General features: G+C 39.9%; 1 protein-coding gene across 1 annotated transcript in view; it reads right to left on the bottom strand.

The window, feature by feature from the left end:
• LOC122416819 (serine protease inhibitor 3/4-like) overlaps positions 1 to 9,017 on the bottom strand; it is a 51,402-nt gene extending 42,385 nt beyond the window's left edge. Inside the window, exon 1 of the mRNA XM_043429866.1 lies at positions 8,355 to 9,017. The gene's annotated coding sequence lies outside the window, so the exon portion shown is untranslated. The remainder of the gene's footprint in view (positions 1 to 8,354) is intronic.
• Positions 9,018 to 10,201: the final 1,184 nt, after the last annotated feature.

Consider the following 10,201-nt stretch of genomic DNA (forward strand, 5'->3'; position numbering starts at 1 on the left):
GAATTCAAACGCTTATAACTCGAAAACGATGTGAGATACAGAGCTACCGTTTTGCACAGATGTTAATCTGAACGAACTCTTAATTCTCTGATAATTTTGTCAGAATTTGAAAAATAAAATACGAATAATACGACGTTTTGAAATTTTTAAAAAAAGGGTGGCGACGCTCTAACGTCCGGAAATTTTAAGATTTATTACTAATTTTTTTTTTTTTATAAATAGATTATCATAATAGGAAGGTTGGTATTGAATTTGGGAAATATCAGTTGAGCGGTTTAAATTTTATGATTTTTTTAATTTTACGAAAATATGAGTTTTTCGAAAAATCCGCTTTAATTTTTGGAAATTAATTTGAAAAAGTTAAAAGTCGATAAATGAGTTAAAATTTTATTTAAAAAAAAATTAAAAGTAACGAATTGCTTTCTCAAGCCTTTAGAACAATGCTTAAAGCTTCCTCTATAATGAAAAATATAGTACCTCATAGAGTAAGCTTTGAGCATCGTGCATCTGGACCATCTTGAGGAAGCAATTTGCAAATTTCAATTTCCAGCACTTTTTTGTGTATTTACACGAGATTCAAAGCTCTACGGTAACTATATGAAAAATGCCACAGTCGTCATTATTGTCTCAAAGTTCTTCAAAATGGACCGTACTCCATGAGAATCAGTTTTAAAAAAAACTCAAAAACCAGATCGAGCTATCTTTTGCAATCCACGTTTTTTGTGTTTCCTCCGATGTTTCAGTTATGGAGAGAAAAAAAGGTGCCGTCTTATGTCAACGATGGATAGCAAAGTGTAAGCAAAATCTCAGTTGAATTAAAAATTTGCCATTTCTAGAATCTTAAAGCGTATCAGACAATTATGATATTATGACTAAACGTGAAAAAAAAGTTTATATCTGTGTAATAACACCGAGAAAAAAATGGTCAATTCGTTACAAAAAGCAAAGCTTCTAGACGAATCGAAGCACGTGAGTCAGTCTCAAAAATAAATTTGGTGAAATTCACGCAATTCCGGACTTTACCGAAAGTTCAATTAGCCTGTTACCAGCAGTCCAACTTAAAATAAACTAGAAACTGGGGAAAATTGTATAAAAAACTTGAATATAAAACTATCGCAGTCATGATTGTTCTTTCAATTCTGCTTAATTAATTTTTTTTTCACTTTCCACAATAACATGACAAGAAAAAAATCTTCATCTATCTTAAACCGTCCTTCTCTTGTAACGGATTCTTTTCTCTACAAACGACCTATGCAGTGGGTTTGTTTACAAAATTACGAAAATTTACAATTGATATTGAAGAAAATAAAGTATTCGGAACATCAATGGCAAATTTGTGGTGATTTCAAAATTGCAACACTACTTTTAGGTCAACAATCGGGGTTCACAAAAAATCCCTGCTTTTTATGTTTATGGGACAGTAGAGACAGAAAAAAACACTATGATCAGAAAGGGTGGCCAACAAGAACAAACTTCGATCTAGGCCGTAACAACGTCATACGAACATCATTAATTGATCCTTCGAAACCACCACTCCACATTAAGCTTTTGGTCTTATAAAGCAGTATGTCAAAGCTCTGGACAAAGATGGCGATTGTTTCCAGTATTTGGGAGAAAAGTTTCCCGCGATGAGTAATGCGAAATTAAAGGAGGGTATATTTGATGGACCACAAATTCGTAGTTTATTTGGAGACGAAAATTTCATTAAAAAAATGAACGATACTGAAAAGGCAGCATGGAAAAGTTTCAACAACGTTTCTCAGAACTTTCTGGGAAATGAGAAAAGTGAGAAATGCCAGGATTTAGTTGAAGAGTTGTTGGAAAATTATAGAAACTTGGGTTGCTTGATGAATCTCAAACTGCACTTTCTACACTCCCACCTCGACTACTTTCCTGAAAACCTTGGAGATCTAAGTGAAGAACAAGGGAAAAGATTTCATCGAGACACCAGCGAAGTGGAGAATCGGTATCAGGGAAGGTGGAATATCAATATGATGGCAGATTTTTGCTGGACGCTAAAGAGAGAAAGAGGAAAAGAAACCGACTGCATAGGTCGTTCGTGGAGAAAAGAATCCGTTACAAGAGAAGGAAAAAGTTGAAAAAAATCAATAAACCAGAATTGAAAGAACAATCATGCCTACGATAGTTTTATATTCAAGTTTTTTGTAATTTTCCCCAGTTTCTAGTTTATTGCGTACAGAATATATAGATGTTTTTATTCGTGTACAGTTGTAGGAAACTTAACGCTACGGGAGTGGTTCAGTAAACTAAGACAACTGATTCAAAATGTATTAATGATTTAATGATAATTTGAAAATGAAATGTGACAACGATCTTTCTCCTTGGAGCTTATTACAGAGACTGTCTTCTATTCCGCGTGCTTCGCCTTCTTTTGTTTTTCCCCTCTCTCTGGCGGAGCTACTAGCATGGCGTGAAAATTGAACCGATATACTCGCTTCCTACATTCGGCCATTCCTGCTACTCTTCGGCCTCCGAAGAGTCATATCGGAAAGATTTCATATAGTCGGCCGCCGTCGTCGTGATCTTTGGACCTTCTCCTTCTCCTACTCGGATAACTTCGTAGCGATTTTTTCCATTGATTTGAGAAATCTTGTATGGTCCCAGATATTTTTTCCTTATCTTGAGCCCTGGTCCGAACTGAGTTCGTTTTATGGCTACCAAATCTCCCTTTTTATAAATCGGAGCTTCTTTACACGCACGATTGTGCGTTCGTCGATTCTCTTCCTGAATTTTGTAAAGATTCGCTTTAGCCAAGCCTCGTAAATCGTCTCTCTCTTTCTCGAACAGCTCAATGGTTTCCTCTTCGATTATCGATAATATTTTAGGATCTTCTCGTCTCCGCATCTTCACTCCGAACATTAGCTCGAAAGGTGTCATCCCAATACTCCTTTGATACGTACTATTCAAACAACGTTGAACCTGCTCTACGTGATGATACCACTTGTCGGGAGCGTCCAAAGACAGTTTGGTTAATATCGGTATGACGATTCTGTTGAGTCTCTCAACTTGCCCGTTTCCACGGGGCACTCCAGTAGTAATCTGAATGTGTTCGATGTTTTCTGATCGGCAAAATTCGCTGAAATCTGTTGAAGTAAATGCTGCCCCTCGGTCGCTTACTACCCTCTGGGGGTTGCCAAATACGGTTTGCTGCGTTCGTAATCTCGCAATGACTTCTCGGGCATTCGTAGTTTTAGTGGGATACAGCCACGTGAATTTTGAAAATCCATCCACCACAATGAAGAGATGTTTGTAGAGTTTTGAGGTGGCTGTCATCGGACCTAGGTGGTCAATATGATAGGTCGACAATGGGGTATCTCCTTTAGGAATTGGTTGTAATTCCCCTTCTTTTTTCCCTTTCTTTTTCTCGGCGAGAATACAGGGAACACAACAGCTAACGAACTTCTCCAGTTTTTCTTTTAATCTTGGAATATAAAATTCGTCCTGAATGCTTTCAGTCATCTTTTTCACTCCAAAGTGGCCATTCTCATGAGCCTTGCGTATAATGTCTGTGTGCATGCTACTTGGTAATACAATGACGTTTTTATCTCCTACTCTCTTCATCAAAATTCCGTTCTCGACGAGATAGTCCTCATATTTTTCTTTTTCAAGAATACGCTTGATTACCCGTATCCTCTCGTCATCCTCCTGCTGCTTCTTGACCGTTGACGTAACTGTATCATCCACAATCATGAGCGGGTATCTGCTGAGGGCATCCACATGCCCCATTCGGTGTCCTTTGCGATGTTCAATATCATAATCAAATCCTTCGAGAAACAACGCCCATCTTGCTATCTTGGCTGCTATATCCCGCTTATCTAAAGTCTTCCGAAACGCATCACAATCGGTCACGATCTTGAACTTGATACCCTGCAGGTAAACTCGGAATTTCTTGACAGCGTTGATGATTACCAAAACCTCCAACTCGTAAGAATGCAGCTTCTTTTCGGCCTCTGATGTCTTCCGACTCATAAAGTGCACGGGATGGAACTTTCCATCATCTTTATCTTTTTGCACCAATGCCGCTCCATAACCAAGCTTACTGGCGTCGGTATGTAGTTCCGTCGTTGCATCCGGCCGGTATATCTTCAGTACGGGCTCTGTCGTCAATGCGTTTTTTAACTCTCTAAATGCATATTCGTGTTCGGGCCCAAACGTAAAAGTCTGATTTCCCTTGAGTGTGTCGGACAGCGGTCGTGCAATGAGTGCATAGTCTTTTATGAATTTCCGGAAGTATCCCGTGAGCCCGAGGAAACTCTGGATGTCCCTGCAACACTTTGGTTTTGGATAACTTTGTACGGCTCGGATTTTCTCATCCGATGGACTAATGAACCCTCCCTCGATCACATGGCCAAGGTATTCAACCCGTTTCTTCAAGAATTGGCATTTTTTCCAATTGATCGCCAACCCTTTTTCCGCTGCTACCGCCATTGTATCTCGCAGGTTATCAAACGCTTCTGCCTCATCCTTACCAGGTACAATAATATCGTCCATATATGTGAAAACAATTCTTCGATTAGACAAATCCCGAAATACTTCATCAACAAACCTGAGAAAATTGGTTGGGCTATTCGTCAACCCAAAAGGAGTCTTCAGGAACTCGTATTGGCCCTTGTGCGTCACGAACGCCGTATACTTCTGACTTTCTTTGGCTACCGGAACATGAAAATACCCGTTTTTAAGATCCAATACCGAAAAAACTCGAGCCGTCGCTAATTCATCGATGCAGTCTTCAATCAATGGCATCGGGAAGTGATCCCGTATAATCTTTTTATTCAATTGGCGATAGTCCACACACACCCGGTGAGATCCATCCTTTTTCTTCACAATAACCACGGCACTTGAGTATGGGCTATGGCTACGTCGTACAATCCCCTCTTTTAGCCACTCATCAACTTGTTTTTCGAGGATATCTTTTTCTTGAATTGACAATCGACGTGGCTTCGCGCATACTACCTCATCATCCTTTAGTACAATTTTCGTCTCCACGTTGGTCTGTACTTGTTTGCTCGGCTTGTGATCTTCCATAAGCTGTTGAATTCGTTGCTTGTACGGTTCTCGCACTTCGATGGTATCTTGATCAACGTAGTTTATCTGCAAAAGCTGTCGACTCACTCCTTCCTCACTATCTGTTTCCTTGATTTCGTCCTCATTTGGTCTTTTTACTGCTAATTCTTCGTCCTTCGCATATTTTTTCCGGATTGTGAGTTTTCCCCCATCGATGTTTATCACCATTTGCTTTTGAATGTCTTTGCCCAGTAACATCTTGGAATCCATCACCTCGACCGGGACAACGTAAACCTCGTTTCGATAAAGGTCATCCCCAACCCAAATTTCAGCATCGAAGACTCCGATGGCCTTGGTACGCGTGTTCCCAAACCCCTTAAAAATACGCTCGGTCCTTTTCAGAGGAGCGTTACTGATTTTCCGAAATTCATCGTTTCGCAACACGGTGTTAACACTTCCGGTATCAAGTAGCGCTGAAATTTCATTGTTACTCAATCGCACACTGACTTCTTCCCCTGACATTGTTACACAGTTGACCGACTCCCCGCGTTTACTGGATTTTCCCACCTTCTCGCATTTCGGCGCAATATGACCAAACTGATCACATTTAAAGCATTTTGGTCCTTTTTCTTTATGAGGACAATTATTTACTTCATGATCCTTTGACCCACATCCAAAACAACGGATTTTTTTCATCGTTCCCTGCTTGTCATCTTTTTTATCTTTATACGTCTTGGACTTTACCTCATCTTTGGGTGGTTGTTTCCTTCGCCCAGATCTTTCCTTCATGCGATCGTAGAGTTCGAAATTTTTCTTCAACTCCTTGAGCGATCGTGAGTTGTATAAAATCTGTTTATTTGACTCGTCATCCTGTACCCCATCTATAATGTACTGGATAATAGCTTCATCTTCTACATACCCTTGTTTGGCAATGGTTTGCATCGCATAAATATACTGTCGCGACGTCTCATTCGTTTGTTTTCTCCGTGTCCGCAGCTGTGAGTGAATGGTTGCACTATTGGTTTCAATTTCGAACTCCTTTATTAGACTATCTTTGAGCTTCTTCCATGTTATTAGCCCGCGTTCTAATGCTATAAACTCTTTGGCTGACCCTTGAAGCATTTTTTTTCCATAAATCACCATCTGCAATTCATTCCAACGTAACAATGCACTCGTATCTTCAAACTCAGATATCCATTGTCGTATGGGCATTTTATCATCGCCTGTGAAAAACGAAATACTCCCTTCCACATCTTTGATCGTAAAAGTGTTTGCCACCGGCACCATTGTCGCTCTTGGTATATCGCCTTCAGCTCGTTCTCGACCTCGACGTTCCACCCTCTGTGTTTGTCGTCTGACTCTTCTTGTTCCCTCATCTTCTGTCCGTTCGCCATTTGCTGCTCTGTCTGTTTGTTCCTCTTCCTCAGATTGTTCACTTTCGCTATCTCTTTCGGATTGTTCGCCTTCATCGTCTTCATCGTCTTCATCCTCGCGCTCCATTACGTCCCGTAAGCGTGCCACAAGCACCGATTTTTTCCCGCCTGTCGGCAAATTTAGTTTTTCTAACTGCTCACGTAACTGTTTTACCTTCATGTCTTCGATCGCTATCGCCGAAACTCGCGTCGTTCCACTAGTTGTCTCCACTTGCTCGCCGGTGTTTCCCCGATCTCCCTGGTTCCTACCCCCATTCTCCTTACTGAATCCAATCAATGCGCCATCTACCTCTTTGGCCGTCAGATTCTCTTGTGAGCTCATCTCGTCCGCGCCTTTTTCTTCGTCCTTCCCGCCTTTCTTCACTGGCGGCGTCCTCAACATTCGTCAATGTCACCCACTCTATCGTTAATATTGTATTTCTTACGACCTGAATCCCACTCTCGACCGTTTCGAGGTACACAACTCTTTTCCCCACAACTTATCTCGCCGCTCTCCTTTTCGGCTTATCCGTCACTTGTTTTCCTGTCGCAACTTCACCACTCATACGTTCTCCCGCACCGACGTTGTTTCGTAAGCCTTCTCGAACTGTACACACTTGACTGGTTACCCTCGCGTCAACTTTCGCGATGCACCTCTTCGTACGTTCGACTTTCCAACTTGCTTACTTCCCCAACTAATCGTATCGGCTTAACTTGCTTATTTCCCCAACTAACCTCGGCTTTTGACGTTTTTTTTTTTTTCGATCCCGGCTGAGCCCCCAAATGTAGGAAACTTAACGCTACGGGAGTGGTTCAGTAAACTAAGACAACTGATTCAAAATGTATTAATGATTTAATGATAATTTGAAAATGAAATGTGACAACGATCTTTCTCCTTGGAGCTTATTACAGAGACTGTCTTCTATTCCGCGTGCTTCGCCTTCTTTTGTTTTTCCCCTCTCTCTGGCGGAGCTACTAGCATGGCGTGAAAATTGAACCGATATACTCGCTTCCTACACAGTTTAAGATGAATCATGCATATGTAAAACATTTAAAAAACTATTTTTTGACGTTTTTTTGCTATTTTTTTGTTATTTTTCACGATCTTCGATGGAAGTACGCATGATCGGGACTACTAGCTACCGGAATCGGATTGAGCTGCTTGAAATTTGTAAAGAACAATTTTAGCCGGTTTTTTCCATCGAACCAAATTTTGGAGACGTACGAGTTAAATAAACGCCCGGTTTCGGTTTCAGCTCATCAAAATACAAAAGGAGCGTACTCGATCTAGATCAATAAAACTCTTCTTCTACCCATGCTAGCGATTTTGACTCATTTTTAGAGATTTTTGCAGTTACTCAAAATTTTGCGAGTAAATCAGCCGATCTGACTCCAGATTCAGATTCAGCGCATCGAATTACATAAAAAAACACCCCGATTAAGGTCGAAGACAACTTTTATCATGCTTTAAACAGCAATTTTCCGTCATTTTTGCGGTTTTTTGAAATTTACTAAAAATTTTGGAGATGTATCAGTCAATCTAACCTTCGATTCAGATTCAGCGTATCAAATTACATGAAAAACAGCCTCGCGTATGGTCGAAGACAACTTTTATCATGCTTTAAACAGCAATTTTCCGCAATTTTAGCAGTTTTTTGGAATTTACTCAAAATTTTGGAGGTGTATCAGTCAAGCTAACCCCCGATTCAGATTTAGCGGGTCAAATTACATAAAAAAATACCCCCGCCTAAGGTGAAGAGAACTTTTATTATATTCTTAACAGCGATTTTCCGCAATTTTTGCGGTTTTTTGGAATTTACTCAAAATTTTGGAGGTATATTGGCCAATCTGACCCCGGATTCGGATTCAGCGGGCCAAAATACGTAAAGATTGATGGGTCCGGTTCTAGGTACTTACAACTTTTTCTTTTTTGTGTGCCGGTGTAATTTGTGCAATTATAACCAGTACAAAATATTTCTTTTGACGTATTCTGCAAAGTCTTGGTTATTTCAACTAAACTCACTTTTGCTTAGTAAATAAGTTCGAGGACTTTGTAAGCACTTCAAGGACTCCTACACACACCATGTTATGCAAAGTTATTTTTATTCGATAAAACGGAATGTTTCGGCAGCACCGTATCACACGCACTTTGTCTCGTTTTTCCAGTGACTCGATAACCAACACTTGACTCAATACTATTTCTACGCACGAAAAAGAACATGGCTTTTTGTTACCTGACCGCAGGTATATGTTTGCGTACATTTAATTGTAGATTAATTGTCAAAAGTTGCCCAATCCACTGATCTACAAAAAATTATATGCATGATATCTCGAGAAAAAGTCAAACTCATGTTGTCAGATTGAACTATTTTTGAATTTTAACGAGCGAACGAGCATTATTTTCGCAGGATTTATTTTTTTCTCATATATCGATGTATATACTAATGTATAGCGTAAGCGTAAGTACGAAATCCACCACATATATTCTTCATTAGTATAACCGCAAATGCAATGTCCATCTGCAACCCCGAGACCGAGTGAAACCCGTCTAGTCAATAAAAATACGAAATGTCACTCGATTTTTCGGTATACATTGGCAATCAACTTTTTTCTTAGATATGAAGATATACGTTTAAAATGAGGTGAGTAAAAAACAAATCTGACCAAAATAACCCGAACCCAACAAAAAAAACATGCTCCATTCAACCCAGCTCCATTTCGTAATAATGGAAAATTATTTATGAAACGACCTTGTAAATAAAAATGGACGGACATGTAGGGGTTACAGCTCGTTTGGGCCAAAACCATTTGAGCCAAAATCATTTGAGCCAAAAAACAAGCGAGGATCGTGCAACTCTTGAAAGTGATGTAAGATGGCGCCACCGCTGTTTTGTCGATAATCTGACGATAGTAGATTCGACGGAGATACCCGAAGGTGTACTTGATTTGACTAGTTCGGTTAGCGGATTCCGGGCATCCGGAATACGAGGCCACAGCTGTGCATTCGAATCGGAAAAGAATTTCAAGCAATATATATAGTAATACTGATAGTATTAGCGACATGGGGATGGCAATAATAACAAGAATGCTCGTGAAAAGTGTAATGGGGAAGCGGTCGTCTTTGTTACGCATTGTATTAATTATTTATCAATAAAGTGGAAACACAACGATGAAAACACAATGTGATAAATTTTTTTTGATTGTGTTATATAATTGCTAATTGACCAAGTAATTTCCAATTGATGGTAGACAGCGCCAAGGTTATTGATATCTAGGTATATTTCTCCACGTTTTCGACGTCTACGTATATTCCTTAATAGTTTTCGCTATCCAGGTCGACGGTTCCATGATTTTCGATGTCTAGGTATATTTCTCCAGGGTTTTCGATGTCTAGGTATACTTTTTCATAGTTTTTGGTACCTAGGTCAACGGCTCCATAGTTTTCGATGTCTACGTATGGTTTTTGATGTCTAGGTCGACGGCTTCATAGTTTTCGAGGTCTAGGTATATTTTTTCATAGTTTTTGCTACCTAGGTCAACGGCTCCTTAGTTTTCGATGTCGAGGTATATTTCTCCACGGTGTTCGAAGTCTAGGTCGACGGTTCTATGGTTATCGATGCCTAGGTATATTTCCCCACGGTTTTCGATGTCTAGGTATATTCCTTAATAGATTTCGCTATCCAGGTTGACGGCATCACGGTTTTCGATGTCTAGGTATATTCCTTAATAGTTTTCGCTATCCAGGTCGACGGCTCCATGATTTT

Source organism: Venturia canescens, chromosome 10 (genome assembly GCF_019457755.1).
Source record: "Venturia canescens isolate UGA chromosome 10, ASM1945775v1, whole genome shotgun sequence".
NCBI classification, from domain to species: domain Eukaryota; kingdom Metazoa; phylum Arthropoda; class Insecta; order Hymenoptera; family Ichneumonidae; genus Venturia; species Venturia canescens.